This window comes from Ananas comosus, linkage group 5 (assembly GCF_001540865.1).
Source record: "Ananas comosus cultivar F153 linkage group 5, ASM154086v1, whole genome shotgun sequence".
NCBI classification, from domain to species: domain Eukaryota; kingdom Viridiplantae; phylum Streptophyta; class Magnoliopsida; order Poales; family Bromeliaceae; genus Ananas; species Ananas comosus.
Window position 1 is genome coordinate 14,313,611 of NC_033625.1, and position 16,799 is coordinate 14,330,409.

Genomic DNA, 16,799 nt, shown 5'->3' on the forward strand with positions numbered 1-16,799 from the left:
TTTTTAATGATAATGCTGACTGGGATTCTAATCTTTCTGTGGGCTAATGGACTAGACCAAATTCTTTCTAGGAAAGAAAAAAAGACTATAGGAAGTGCTTCCTTGGCCCCTGTTCTTGTTTTTCAGTTGAAAATTTTGAAAAATGAAAACACGGTTTTTCCTTATAACATTCAGAAAAAAAAAATTGTAGAAAAAAAAATTTTTTTTTCTAGGAACCAACAGGTGGAGAATATTTTTTCTGTTAGAAAACTATTTTCTGAAAAATCAAACACCCTCCTGAGCATTTGTTTGGTCTTGTTTCTCCTTATGCTTTCAGCTACAGTCTTTATTGATAAATCATTTGTTAAATAGAAGAGCTTTAAGATTCTGAAGTGATAGGAAGGTAAATTACTGAAATGAAAATTCTGGGTCTAAATATTATTTTAAGTCTTAATTTAGATCTTATGAAATCTAATGCAGAAAGCAGCTGTTGGAAAAAGCACTGTTCAGACAGCACTTGATCAAGCTAACATGGCTCTTAAGAACTCAAGTGAGCTCATCATCCTCCTTTGCATCAGACACAGGTCAGTGTCATCTGCCTTCATAACTTCACCTAACTTCCTACCTCTTGCTCTTTAAGGTCAGAATCTAAACCCCTCAAGTAAAAGGGACAGGTAAACCAAAACCATTTCTGTGATGCAATTTAATACCCCTTACTATCATTCTTGTTCACTTCTTATGTGCTGCAGTGTGAGTGGAGTTGTTCAGTTTGAATAATTACATGAGTGTTTTTGTTGGTGTCCTAGATGACAAGAAAAAAGCTGAGTAGAAAACTAATGCCCCAACAAGTAGGATTACTTTTGTTCCTATCTTTTTGTTAGGGTTTCCTCATCATCACTAGCCAAGCTCTTTTTTCAAATGTGTGCCCTTAAAATGTTTATGGTATAACATCAGAATCAATGGAGGGGATAATTGTTTGGTGAAAAATGTATGGAGGCCCTTTCAACTATATGCCTTTTGAAATAGGCCCTTTTTAACTTTAAAAAGTCTTTTCATTGACACCCTATCAACTTCTATTTGTGCTCATTTGTTAAATTTAATACCTCTAATTGCTATTGTACCATAATGATTATGGATAAGCATAAGTCCCTATTTCAAAATGGCTTAACAGTTGAGGGGTCTCAGTACATATATTTTACATAATTATGTTTATAAGATTAATTAGGTGGATAATTACTATGTTTCTCTTTCTAGGGTTTTGGAATATGCTATGCCTCCTTTTTTATCTGTTTCCTGGGCCAACCTGGAGCCCATCAGGAGAAATAGAAGTTGTGTGTGTTAGCATTTGGGCAATAGGATTTAAAAAAGCTCTTTTTTTTTTTTGTTTTTTAATTTCATTTTTGATTTTATTTTGTTATTTATTTATTGATATTTGGATAAGGGAACAGAATCTCCCATAACTAAGACACTAAAAATGGCCGGCTAATAAATTAATTGAATAAAAATATTTTTAGATTGGGTGAATTAGATATTTTTAGTGTGATAGTTAAGGTTTGACTCAACATATTATATTGGTGCTTTTTTTTTTTATACTTAGATTTAGTCTCTTTTGTGAGTGGTGATCATACATTTTACACTCAGATCCTGCATTTTAGGGATTTTATTTAATTTTTTATTTAGAGAATGCATGTGTCTTTTTTTTTAAAAATTATTTTTCTTGCCAATGTGTACTTGATAGTTGAAGAATACATAAAAGAAAAAATTTTGATCTTTCCTATTCAGCATAAATAATTTGAATATTGTTTTACTAATACTTTTAAGCTTTTACATTTAAATATTTATTTTATATGGTATCTAAGCTTAAATTTGCATGTTGAATTTGTGTTGAGTAAGCGGGAAAAAGAAATTTTTGGGAATTTTTCTTTTTTCAGTTTTTTTTTGTCCGTTTAGTTCAAAAAAAAAAGAAGAGTTTTTTAAACAAAAATTTTAAATTTTATAGAAAACTATTATTTTCGTTTTTCTAAATATTAATTTTTCATAAAATTTGAAAAATAAATTTAACAAATAGCTAGATTTTTTGAAACCAAACTGATTGAAAACTAAAAATTTTTCGGATATTTTTTTTTTATGCTTTACCGACGAACCAAACACCCTCTTAACTCACCCCCTTAAATTGCCGTCCTATGCTTGCTTAAGCTTTTAAAAGTAAAATATTATTTCATACTCTCTTCTAAAAAAAAGTAATAAAAGAGAGAGAAAATATAGTAAAATGTATTCCTTTTCATTTTTACTAGCCCTTTTATATAAGTTTAATTTCAAAAGGAGAGAGAGAGAGAGAGAGAGAGAGAGAGAGAGAGAGAGAGAGAGAGAGAATCCTTATAATTACACAAGGTTTTTCCAATTCACTTTATATGACAAAGCACCAACATAGAAAAGAAGTAATTGAAAAATCAGGGTTCAAAAGATTCCTTACCTGGTCCATTTCTTGTTGCCCATTTATTACTCCTCATAAGTGCTTGACTTTGAAAGGGTATTTCATTCAGTGTGACGCACCTTCCTTATGATATAAAATATAGAAACCTGAAATGTTTCAAAATTTTTAATTTATTTTTTTTAGAAAGTTAATATTAAAAATATCTTTTTAACGTTCAAAGTTATTTCAAATATATTTCTAGAGTTAAATTCTGTTGTTATCTCTGTGAAATTATTATTTTGTCTTTTCAAATATACCCTTTTATCATTACAAACTTTTCTTATTTGTTCTTAAGTTAGGGATAAAAAAAATATTTTAATTTTTTATCTTTTCAAATGTACCCTTCTACAGTCACTAATTTTTCTTAATTGCTTTTAAGTTAAGGATAAAAAAGGTATTTTAATTTTTTTTAACTCTGGTAGATATTTAACATATTTTTAATCCGAGATAACTTAACTGGTGGTAACTTGGGTGCATTTTTGAATAACGGGGTAACATATGAGAGGTATATTTGAAACAAAATAAAAATAGAGATAAATTAGATATTTCTGAAAATTTGAAGGGTATATAGGTAATTATCCCAAATATATATATATAGAGGTACAATTAATAATATATAGATGCAAAATTTAACTATGGCATATTTATCCCTCCAAACTTTAAATCATAAATAATTGTTGTAAATCTTTTAAAAAATTGCAAATATATTCTTAGATCAGCTAAAAGAGCACTATATTTTTCACTCGAATGACTATTTTGTTCTTCTTCTCTTTATCTCGCTTCCATTAAATCAATCAGTGATTAAGAATATATTCCGAAAGGAATCGCAGTAGATCATGTAGCTTTACTTCGGTTGTGGAAAAGCAATAAAACTTGATCTCGACACCCTAATTTTGCAGCATCACTCATCTCAATGAGGGCAACTTAGTAATAATACAACTCTTTTACAATTACTATATGTTATGTGGGAGATCATTGAGTATAATACTAGTAATAATTGTTGAGGTGGTTGAATTAGGTCATCAAAGAAGAGCTTTCAATCAATTTCACTTTTGTGGTAGATTGAGTTGTTAGTCATTGACTTCATGAATAATAATATATAATATATAATAATGCATATATATGCAATACATTATTAATACTAAGTGACTTGTCAAATGCTCCTTTTTCCACCTGTGGATTTAGGGCTTTTAATGTCCACAAGTGTATGATTTAAGATGTTGACCCATCCTAAATCTTATGTTCCAGGATTTTTTTTTTTTTTGGTGGGAGGGGGGGGGGGGGGGGCAATCACTTATCTTATTATTTTTTTAATACAAAATTTTTTTATTTTTTTTCAAAACGCCAGGATAATGTGATGTAAGATGTGCACTCTAGAATAGAGTGTACAGATAGCATTTTTCTGAGATGCTTCGTAAGCCATGAGTGTTTTTTCGGGAGCAATTACTTATATACCTCTGAAAATGTTTTAACTTTCTTATTTTTTTCTTTTAGAAGGTTAATATCAAAAATATCTCTTTTAATGTTCTGAGTTATTTTAAATATATCGCAATCAGAATTAAATTTTGTTAGTGAAATGTTAGAAATAGTCGTCATCTCTGTAAAATTATTATTTTGACTTTTCACTTTTCTTATTTGTCCTTAAGTTAGGGACAAAAAATATATTTTGATTTTTTTTTTTTTTTTACTTTGATAGAAAGTTAATTCGGATTTAACCTCTGATGACTTAACGGGTACTAACAGTAGAATTATTTTTGAATAACAGGAAAATATACGAGGAGTATATTTGAACAAAAAAAGGCGTATATAGAATATTTCAGAAGTTTTAGGGGTGTACAAATAATTATCCCTTTTTATTATCAATATCTAATTTAGGTTTTCTCTTTTGGTAAAAATATTACTTCTCTATGGCTCAGATTTACTCACTTATCTTATCATCAATATTTTTTTAAAATATTGAAAATTCAACAAAATTTTGATTTTAGGATTATGGGAGTGTTGGATGTGTTAGAAAAAACCGCAATAAAAATCTGATTGTGATTAATTATTTAATTAATTTTATAATAAAGATAAAATTAAACGTACAGATAAACGCTAAAATTTTAAATAAATAATTTGATTAATCCAGAAGCGTGCGTAATAATTTAACCGAAAATATCCCCCAAGGTACGACCAGAGCTCTTGTTCCTATGAACACGAACGTGGAAGATGTTGACGGCGAAACTTTCAACACTCGGCGATAAAGAGATCAAGAGAAATAAAATAAAATTGAATTGAAATTGAAACAAAAAAAATCTTTTCTCATTTTTCTTTTTTTTCACTTATCTCTCTATAATGTTCATGTCACATGAATAGTAAAAAAGACAGTATTAATAGGGGTGTGAATGGAACATTAGAAGCACCCAACGCTCCACTCCATTAATAGATTTAATTGCCATGTTCCAATCAAATTAATTAAAATAAATAATAATAAATATTAATAAATGAGAATAAAAGAATTAATAAATTAAAAAAGAAATAATAGTAATNATAATAATAATAGTAATTGAGAAATTTTTGATTTTTCACCAACAATATGTACACTCTAGTACTATTAATTTTCTCCTATTTAATTTAAATTCACGTCATGGATCTAACGAAAAGTTTTGAGCTTAAGTTTTTAGAGTACAATGATTATTTTAGATGGAACCAAAAAAGAAAATTCTGAGTTCAAGTCATACAAGGCTTTTAGTATTATAAATTTTCTTTCATTTAATTGAAGTTCACGTAATGGGTCTACAAAAAGTCTCAAGCCCAGACATGAAAGCACGTGTAAAATAAAAAAAATATTTAAATATTATTTTTTATTAGTTTAAGCATGTAGAGTACAACAGTTATTTTGTATTATTTAAAAAAAAAATAAAAAAAATTTTCTTATTTCTTAATTTTTTTAATTTATTAGGAGAAAAAAGAAAATTATTGGGTGCAATAAATTGAAGCAATTCACTTGGTATAAATTAAAAAGAGACAACTACATTGTAGAGACAGCAGTGTTATTATTTGAACTATTCCTCTGGGAAAGTAGTGACCACTGCCACCTTCTAGACTCTTCTTTTTTCTTTTTTTTTCCCTTTCTTTTATTTTTATTTTATTTTTTTATTGAGCACTAATACTATTGATGACATGACAATATCATTATTACACCCTAAACATCATTATTAAACCCTCTAAATCCTAATCCTTTCACATGTGTATGTCAAAACATTAATAATATATTGTGATATTTTAAAGTGGGGAATCCAAAATATTTCTCTTTCAGAAATCAGGGTTTAGAGTTTATGGTTTCTTACGCCAGTTTCATTTATACTATACATGGTAACAAATTAACAATTTTTAGGGCACCAGCGTAGAAGGATGCAAAATATTTCTTGCACTATTAAAGTTTATTTGGTCATCTTATGTATATATATAGAGAAAGAGAGTTGAACTGGAATGTTATCGGTAGCAAACTGGCTCCGTTGCCATCCATTTATTTTCGATGATGGAGTCTTTAAATCGACGATCGACACCGTTGAATATAATCTATACCACTAGAAATATTTAGAAGCCAAATTTTAAATATTTTCGACATCATTAATCTAATGATCAAAGTGTTTCAAATTTTATAATTTTAATGGTCGATATGAGGCATTTTTTCATTTAACAGTGTAAAAATATCCAAATCAATTGAATTTTGGTTAGAAAAATATTTTTAAAACTATTTAGAACAAGATTTATACTCTCGATCTTGATTACAAGATTCCAATCATCAGTTTGTAGAGGATATTCATTTTTAATCGTTCATTTTTGTGTCCACTTGATTGACAAGAGAATAATATCAAAAAAGTATGAAATTTAGTTTCTAAATGCGTCAAGTGGTATAAATCATGTTCAACGATGTCGATCGTTAATTTAAAAGTTTCATCATGAAAAATAAATAGGTAGCAATGAAGTTCGTTTACTACTAATAGCATTCCAGCTCATCTCTCTCTCTCTCTCTCTCTCTCTCTCTCTCTATATATATATATATATATATATATATATATATATATATATATATATATATATATATATANTATATATATATAAGGCTACTATGCTATCGGACGTGCTTCCAGCTCATTTTCGATATTGCGATTTTCGAATCGTCGATCGGCTCCGTTAAACTTGATCTAAAGTATTTGAAGAACCTAGAAAATATATAAATATCCGTGCTTTCATAAGCATACCAATCCACTCATATATATATATATATATATATATATATATATATATATAATTGAGCTCTTATACTTTTAAAAGTACAAGTTATTGGTGTTTATAGATTTTTAGCCATTGGATTAAGAGATATACGGTTAGGATGATGTGGGCCCCCTAAGGTTGAGTGGGTGGATACTATCTAATGGTTGAAAATAATTCGAGGAGTAGATCTAACGGTAAAAAACTTACAAGTACCAAGTGCATGGTGCTTTTGCAAGCACCATAGTCATTTACTCGACAGTTATTAACAAGATGGGTTGATAGGATGGATGGGACGAATGAGTTACTGCGACTTAACTTCTTATTTTAGGAGTGGGTCCTTTCAAATACTATGTTAAAGAATGCCCAATAACTATTATTATTATATTATTATATTATATTATATGTGGAGATATAAAAATATTATTTTTTTAATAGTCTAAGTTTTTAGAGTGTAACGATTATTTTATTTGGTATCAGAGTATGAAGTTCTGAATTCGAGTCATATCAGACTCCTAGTGTTATTAATTTTCTCCCATTTAATTCGAGCTCACGCTATGAGTCTTGTAAAAAATTTCGAATCCAAAGCTTAATAACTTAAGATTTTAAAGTATAACGATTGTTTCACAAAGATTTTTTTTTTTTTTTTTTTTTTTTTGAGAGAGAGAGAGAGAGAAAGAGAGGGGTGCAAAGCCATGTGACAAGGGGGAACATGGCATTAAAGATTGGATTCCAAATGGTTAGATTTTGATGGAGTATTCAATTTGCCATCTTAGTTTAGGGCAGTTTTACCAACACTTTAAAACTTGGGTTAAACTGATCGATTCGATTGATTTGATCCTGACCCACGCTATAAAGTTGTTCCACATTACCCTCTAAACTAGATAAGCAAAAAAATAATTCTGAACTATTCGAATCGATGAATCGAACTGATTTTAAACCAAATAGGTTAAATTTTTTTATTAAGTTATATTAAAATCTAGAAACTTAAAATTAACTTATTTTATTTTATTTTTCATTAGCAACATATTAGCTTTATAAAAAGTAAAATTTAAAAATTTATATATATATATAATTTAGTCGAAAAATCAGAATTTTTTAATTAAGTATGATATTAAAATTTCTGTATAATAAAACTAAAAATAATATTAAATATTTGTGACGTCATGGTGACATCATTAATTCAACCAGTGATTGATTTGCCGAATAACATTTTCGAACCGCTACTTATCCTGAATTTTAAAACATTGAGTGTTACTTTAACACCCTATAATTCAAAAGATAATACTTAATTTATTTTTTAGAAAAAATTATAGAATTGTAACATGTTTAACAATAAGTTTTACAATGAAACGAAAAAACAAAAATTACATGGTAGCTAACTGTAACTTTCTGAACAATAGAATGACAAAGTGAAAATATGTTAAATAAATGCGTTACACTGGGATAAATTAAAATTTACCCCAAAAAAAGATATTACCCCCTTAAAATTATTAAAAAAATCTAATAAAAAATGTTATTTGGCATGTAGATGTGATTCTCCAAGTGAGGGCAAATGGGTCAGACACTCAGACCCAAATTTGGGTTACAAATGTTTACTCACCAATTTGGTCTAAATCAAATTCAAGTTATAAGATTTGGATTTAAGTAAAAAGGTCAATTGCATACAGGTCCCTGCAAATATAGTAAATTGCAGATATATTCCTGTAAAGTTCAAATTTTATAAGTTATCCATACAAAACTTCTAATATTTTCAGATATATCCATGTCGTTTAGACCTGGCAATCTCGATCCATACCAGCGAGTGCCCGCGGGTTACTCGTAAATTTGCGGGTATAGGTACCAACTTTTTCAACCCAAAAAATTACGGATAAAACGGGTGGGTACCCATTAAGTTGTGGGCATTTTGGGTAACCCACGGGTACCCATGGTAACCCACACATATATTTTTTAATTACAAAATATATTTTCTTAATTAAAATATATATATTTTTATTACCCATCCTAAAAATTTTAACTTTAATTTCTTATCACGTCTTTTATATTACGAAATTTTTAAGCTCTAAGACTTTAAATATTTTTATTGTATATTATGATATTTTAAATAAAGATGTCCGTGGACCGGGTTGGGTCTGGGTAATTAATATACTGTACCCATACCCTAAAAAGGAATGGTTAGAAAAAAATATATATACCCTACCCATTTAAGTTCGGGTCGGGTCCGGGTCTGGGTACTAAATTTACTAATATACCCATCGGGTCTATTTGAGCGGGTATGGGTAGTGACTACCCGTATACTATCCGTTCAAGACCGGATATAGATCGGGTACGGATATCCGTATAAGTATATTTTCTTTATAAACTTTATTAAATAGTTTATGAACAAACTATAAAGCCCGCCATAAAAAAACTCGCATTCTATTAAGTTGTACCTTCCAATAAAATTCATTCAAAAGAAGAAAAAAAGGGTAGAAAACAAAGAGTAAAAAAATTAGGAAAATGTAATGAGTAAAAGAGACGGCTAGGATTTCATTAGGATGAAAATACAAGTGACTCATCATCTATAAGTCATATTAAAATTGATCCTTCAACTTCAAAATTTTATTTTTTTTTATTTACCATCGGATATTTCATCGGGTCCGGAATAGCCGGATCTGTGTTCGGATTTGAAAACTATTTCGGACCCTACCCATTTAAAAGTTGGGTTCGGATCGGGTCCAAATCGGGTATGGGTATAAAATATCCGGACCCATACCCGAAACTTTAATGGGTATTTTTTTTTATCTGTATATTATTCATTTTTTATCGGGTCCGGTTCGGGTCCGGATACGGTCCGGATCGGGTATGGGATATCGGATAATTTAGACACCTTTAATTTTAAATAATGAGTTATGTTATATTTTTAAAATTTATATATATGTATTCTACATTTAAAAAATATAAGAGAAAAAAAGAAAAAATTGCGGATAACCCGCATACCCACCTGCTCACCCACGGGTGGGAATGGGTAACGATGTTGGCTATCCAAAAATTTACAGGTAAATTTTATCCATACCCAAATAGCCCACGGGTACAATAACCCGCCCGCGGGTTACCCAACCCGCCCGTTTGCCAGGTCTAATGTCGTTAGAATCCGTTAGAAATGTTTAGTTAACTATAGGTTAAATAATTTATCCGAGTTAATTTTTGACATTTTTAACCCTTTTAAATTATACTGTTATAATTTTTGGAGGAAAATATTTGTGATGGAAAAATTGAAAATATAAACAATTTTCTAACGGTTCTCTAACGGTAACAAACCAGAGGGCCATATATGAAAATATTCAGACTTTTGTGGGAATAACTTATGAAAGTTAAACTTTACAGGAATATATTTGTAATTCACTATATTTGCGGGGACCTGTATGCAATTAACACTAAGTAAAAAATCAAGCAGCTTATCAGGTTTTGGTTAATCAACTCCATATGTTTGATTTGAAATAATTTTGGTAAAAATATAATTAAACTTCCTTAACTATATATTGAACGTTTTAAAATAAGCCACTCAATCTTTTTTTTTTTCTTAGTTCAAATAAAAAACTAATTAGTTCAAAAATGTTATTAGATTTAATAGCTATATTAGCATTTAGCCACTAATTATTCAAATTTTATTTATAAGAAGTAATTAAAACAATTACATTTTTTTTAATTAAAACAATTAAATTTGATGGAATAGCCATTGCCTATAATCAGTCAAAGGGAAAAGACAAAGTCAAAGATGTATCAAACGAAAACAATAAATTTAAAAAAAAAAAAGGTTGAGAGAACATTTCAAATGGCATATAGTTGAGAGAGTCTCCATATTTTTTTCCAACAATTTATTTTTATTTTCTGAACCCGAAATTTTCTCTTTTTTTTTGAGAATAAGGAAGATCGCTACCCGCTTCATTCATTGAACTGATGAATTATACTACAGGAGTGAGGCAGCTGGGGCTTGGATAAGCTCGAAATTTTGAAGAAACCAAACTCGTGATCACGCCTACTTTAATATTAAATGACGTGCTCTGATATCATATGAAATAATATAACATAATTGCTTTTCTCTACTCTAAGCTAACCATAAAGTAGAATTTTAATATTCTATATTCAATACTCCTCATATTTTTGGGTTTGAGAACTTTGTGGGATATCAATTGCGATCTCCTGTTCTAATATCATATTAAATAATATAAAATAATCAAGTTTGTCTAAAAAGTTAAATTACTATAAAATAAAATTTTTAATATTTTATATTCAACACTCCTCTTATTTCTGGGTTTGAGAGCTTGGTGAGATATCAATTTATCAGAATAAGACAATTTTTTTTTTTTTTGGGGTCATTTTGTGATATTAAAAGATGCCTTGTCCATTGATACTAAAATTATTATTTGGTATGTTGAGGAGAGGAGTTATGGGATATTCTTTTCTTAGAATAAGATTATTCCTTGTCTATTTTAGTCAATTAAGTTATTCTCCCCCTTATTTTTTTTAAAAAAATTGTCTTATTCTGATAAATGGAGCCTTGGAACTTTGGTAGTTTCTGAGAATCATTCAAAAGAAAAGGGCAAAAAAAAAAAGAAAATTTATATGGGGGCCCCTTGAATAATAAGTTATTTTGAAATAGGCCCCTTAATTTTTTTTACTAAATTTTTATGCTCTGTTATCTATTAATCTATTAATCATTAATTAATTTTCTCGGCTCGATATGTTGCAAAGTATTTAATTAAAGCCATTAAATTTGATGGAATCACCCCTAATTTTAATAAAATCTCCAATTTAGTTGACTAAAATTGCTCAACAGAAAACCATCAAAAGTTTAGAGTGTCACTAAATTATACTAATACTAATGATAATAAGAAAAAACTTCAAATATCCCCCTATGGTTTAGCGCTTTCTCACCTTAGTACCTAGTGATTTAAAGTGTGTCATTTTAGTACTCTGTAGTTTCGTTTTCTCTTTTCGCTATCCCCTCTATTAAAATAAATAGAAAAAAAAACTTCCGATGCCCCTTTGTGGTTTACCGAATATTCACTTTAGTATCATGTGGTTTACGAAATTTTTACTTTAGTATCCTGTAGTTTTAACTTTCTCATTAATCTAACGAAAAAATTAATGAAAGGGATAACAAAAAGAAAAAAAAAAGAAACCCAAGAATAGTAAAGTGATATAGTTTAAACAACAAAAACTAAAATAAAATAGCGCTGAACCACATGGGTGGTATTTGAAGTTTTTCCTAATAAGAATAAAAACAATAATTGAGGGTTTATTTTAAAACGATCTGTAGTTACAGGTTTTCATATATTCTTTACGGGTTAATTACACCAGTGGTCCCTAACCTTTACACTATTTTTCAATTTGGTCTCCAACCTTTTTTTTTTCAATCTAGTCCCTAATCTTTTGATTTCATGTCAATTAAGTCCCAGCCGTTAGATAGCTGTTAAAATTAACGGAAAATATCACATCAGCTCTACGGAGACGTCATGTCAGCGCCACGGTGGCGCTGTGTCAGCGGATTGCAAAAAAAAAAAAAAGGTTGGGGACCAAATTAAAAAATGGTGCAAAGGTTGAGAATCAATGGTGTAATTAGCCCATTAAATTTATAAATTCAAAAAAAAAATTTAATTTAAGATTTAAATTTTAAATTTAAATTTAAATTTTGAATTCAAATTTAAATTGGAATTCAAATTCCGATTTTGAATTTAATTTTAAATTTTAATTTTAAATTCAAATTCACATTTGGAATTCTAAATTCTAATTTAATTTCAAACTTCGATTTGAAATTTCAAATTCAAAATGTGAATTTGACTTCGAAGTTTAAATTCAAATTTAGAATTGAAATCAAATCTTAAATTCAAATTTAAATTTTAAATTCAAATTTAAAATTTAAAATCAAAATTTTGAATATGATTTTAAATTTAAATTCATATTTTAAATTTAAATTTCGGTTTCAAAACTTTTATTTTAAATGTAAATTGAAATATCAAAATCAAAATCAAAATTTTAAGTTTGAATTTAAAATTTAGATTCAATTAAAAATTTAAATTTAAAATTTGAATTTCAATTCAAAATTTTAATTCAGCTTTAAATTCAAATTCAAAATTCTAATTTCTCGTTAGTTTAAAATTTTAATTTTAATATTATTTTTGAATTTAAATTTAAAATTTTGATTTTTTTTAGGGACTAAAATAAAAAATGTGGGAAGTTTAGGGACCTAATTGACATGCAAAAGGTTACCACATAGTCCCTGACGTGGCGATTCCGTTAATTTTAACAGTTTTTTTAACGGTTGGGACCTTAATGTAATAAAATCAAAAGATTAGGGACTCAACTGCAAAAAAAAAGGGTCGGGGACTCAAGTGAAAATTGGTGGAAAGGTTGGGGACTACCGGTGTAATTAACCCTATTTTTCACCAATAAAAAAAAAGAGTGGGGTGAAATGGAAAATTTTGGAAAAAAAACAAAAAAAGAAAATTTGTCTCTTGGAAAGCTATGGTTGTAGTGACAAAGTGTTTCAACTTTTGGATAGAACCTCTTCACTCATTATTCACTTTGTTCTATTTTGCACATGGGTCCCAACAAAATCAATAAATTCTAAAAGGTCGAATCTCAAAAAAGTTGGATTTGATGGATGAATAAGTTGGGTAGTGATTTTTTTTTTTTGCACCTTAACTACAACTAGCCCTAATTCATAGCATAATATTTCTTTAAAAAATGCTTTGGTTTCTCACTACGGGTTTTCCACTATATTATTCATGTGTTGATAATTATATGTTAAGAATTGTGATTAGATTATGCGTGCAGTTTAAACACTAAATGAATTTATCAGTACATCAACAATGTATAAGAAATTACTTTAAAGTATCTGTAACAACACCGATATTAATCTTTTACGTATACTAAGATTGCCGTTTTAGATTGAGCACTATTTAGAATTCTACATTTTTTTTTTTTTTTGAGAGAAAGATAGTATGCTACCCGCTTCGTTTTTTTTTTTTTTTAGAAATAAACTTAGCTGGAAACGTGAATCAACTAGAACTCAAACTGGGGACCTTGGATACCAACTATCAAATTCTTTACTACTTGCGTTAAGAACCTGCGGTATTCAAGATTCTATAATTGACTTTTCGAATCCACTATCTATCTATATACATATATGAAAGCGCAGTTTAAATCAACTTCATGTATAGTGGGGGGTGGGTTGGATTGGGTTGGGGTGGGGTGGGGTTGTTGTTGTTTTTTTTTTTTTTTTTCCGGCTTCCGGCCAAATTCTCCTCTCTTTCATTATCCATCAATCTCTCTTATCGTTTGATGTACAATTTATTTTCAAATGATTAATACTGTAAATTTAAAATTTATATTGAGTACATGCGACCTAAACCGTTTGAAAAGGTTATGTGTAAATAATTATATAATTTAATTTTTTATAATAAGATTTGAGAAGTGTAATATATAAAATTTACTTTTATACCGGATGCGCGAAACATTTCTCTATTTTTCTTTATTAATTTAGCTATTGGTATTGCTCCCGTTGGTTCTTCTTTTTTAGCTTCTTTCTTTATTCTTCTTACAATTTTACTGCTGCCACAAATATAATTTATTATTCTTATAATTTTTTACATTTATTCTTCTTTTATCCTTTTTATGCTTTTATTCCTATGCTTTTACTGTAGGAGCTGCTGCTCCTTCTCTTCAACTTCTTTTATTTATTTTTTTTTTAATTCTTTGGCTTCTTTTTTTTTTATATACTTTTAATGTTTCTTCTTTCTTTAGATTTTTCTTATTTATTTACATCTGCATAATTGATCAGCCACAATGTGCGGGTGCCTTCGCTAGTATATATTTAACAATTTATATACGAGAGCCCATACTCTCGTACTTCATTTGTAATTAGATTTTGTGGGAGTGGCTCCAATGTGTCGCACAATTTTTACATGCATTATTAATAGATAGAAATAGAACAGTTTCTGCTGTGGACCGTCTCTCCAAAATCTCTCTCTGCTGATCCTCCAAAATCTCCAAAATCTCTACATAAAAACAACTTTGATGTCAAGAGAAGAATGCGACCCGGGTTGCGACGATTGAATTAGAACGGATACCTAACAGAGCGGTTCATAGCTGGCGTAGTATTGAGTATAAATATTAAAACATTATTCTCTGCTAACTTCAAGGTTTTCAATTCTGGCAATAATTGAATTAGAACGGGTATGTGACAAAACAGTCCGTAGCTGACGTAGTATTGAGTATAAATATTAAAGCATTATTCTCTGCTAACTTAAGTTTTTCAATTCTGGCAATAATAGAATTAGAACAGATACCTGATAGAGCGGCGCGTAGCTGACGTAGTATTGGGTATAAATATTAAAATGTTATTCTCTGTTAACTTTAAGTTTTTAAATTCTGGCAATAATTGAATTAGAACGGATCCCTGATAGAGCGGTCTGTAGCTGACGTAGTACTGAGTATAAATATTAAAACATTATTATCTGCTAACATAAGTTTTTAAATTCCGGCAATAATTGAATTAGAACGGATACCTGACAAAGCAGCCCGTAGCTGACGTAGTATTGAGTGTAAATATTAAAACATTATTCTCTGCTAACTTAAGTTTTAAATTTCTGGCAATAATTGAAGTAGAATGGATTCCTGACATAGCAGTCCGTAGCTGACGTAGTATTGAGTATAAATATTAAAACATTATTCTCTGCTAACTTAAGTTTTTAAATTCTGGCAGTAATTGAATTATAACAGATACATAACAAAGCAGTCCGTAGCTGATGTAGTATTGAGAATAAATATTAAAACATTATTCTCTGCTAACTTAAGTTTTTAAATTCTGGCAATAATTTTTTTAAAAAAATATTTAGAGAGATTAATTTAGTATGATAATTAGTTTTTTTTTGTTTTATCATTCTCATGCAAAAATACTATTTACATGCTTCTTGTTTTAATGCCCTAAAAAAGAGAACATAAAGTTTTTGATTTAGCATTTCCCTAGGTATATATTTAATTAACACTTTATTTGGAGAAATTAATAATTGCAGAAAGAAGCATCTGAAAGGAAAAGGAAAGACATAAAAAAGGAGGTTGAGGAACTTCAAGATGGCAAAAAAAAAAAGTACAAAAAATTAATTTTATAATTTTTCTTTCACAAATTAATTTTTAACAATTTTTCAAGAAACCAAACACCCATGAGTAGGAAAAAGTCTTTTTCTAAAAAATTACTCAATCCAATCACATCATAATTAACATACCATATTATTAAAGCAATAATTATTATCATCAAAGTTTTAATTATTATTTATAAAATTAATTCAATAACAGAAAGGTACAGATATAATTTAACGCATCTACACACAGCAGAATAAAGTACATGAAAAATAAAACTCAAAATCTTATGAAAAGGAGGGAGAGAGTTTAGGATTAACTCTGATATCGTGTTATCTAAAACAAATTAATTTAGTAAAAAATAAGTTTAATTAGAAATAAATTAGACAATTATTACATACATGTATACTTGACAAGTTTCTCTCAGCTTCTTTGGTATATTCTAGAAGATGGTGGAGATGCCTTGATTGTATTGGTTTGATCCTTTTCCTAGCCCTAACTTGAAGGTAATTATTATTATTATTATTCCATGATGGTGACAACACAAAATGCATCAACAAACAAAGTGAATGAAATGGAGGGGCAATAATAAAAAAACATATATAGGAGCCAAAATGTGAAATGTTTTTAATGAGTACATGTTCTATATGATCTTTTGAGTAAGCATCTGAAATAGTTTTTTTTTTATTTAATTAAGTAGAGTATTAGTTAATTAAGCTGGACACTTGGCCAACAAAGTATTAGAACCCCTTTTTTTTAACAGCAAAAAAGAAAAAAAAAAATTGAGCCCTAGAAGCAGAAACACACATATAAAGCTTCTACTCTTTTCTTTTTTTTTTTGCTGTAAAAAGTTGATATTTAAATAACGCTATTCAAATAATACTTTTATAAAAAGTTTATTCGAGCCAAACTAGCCTTAATTTTTTCGAATTGTGTGAATAGACGATCACGATTAAAGCAAAAAAAA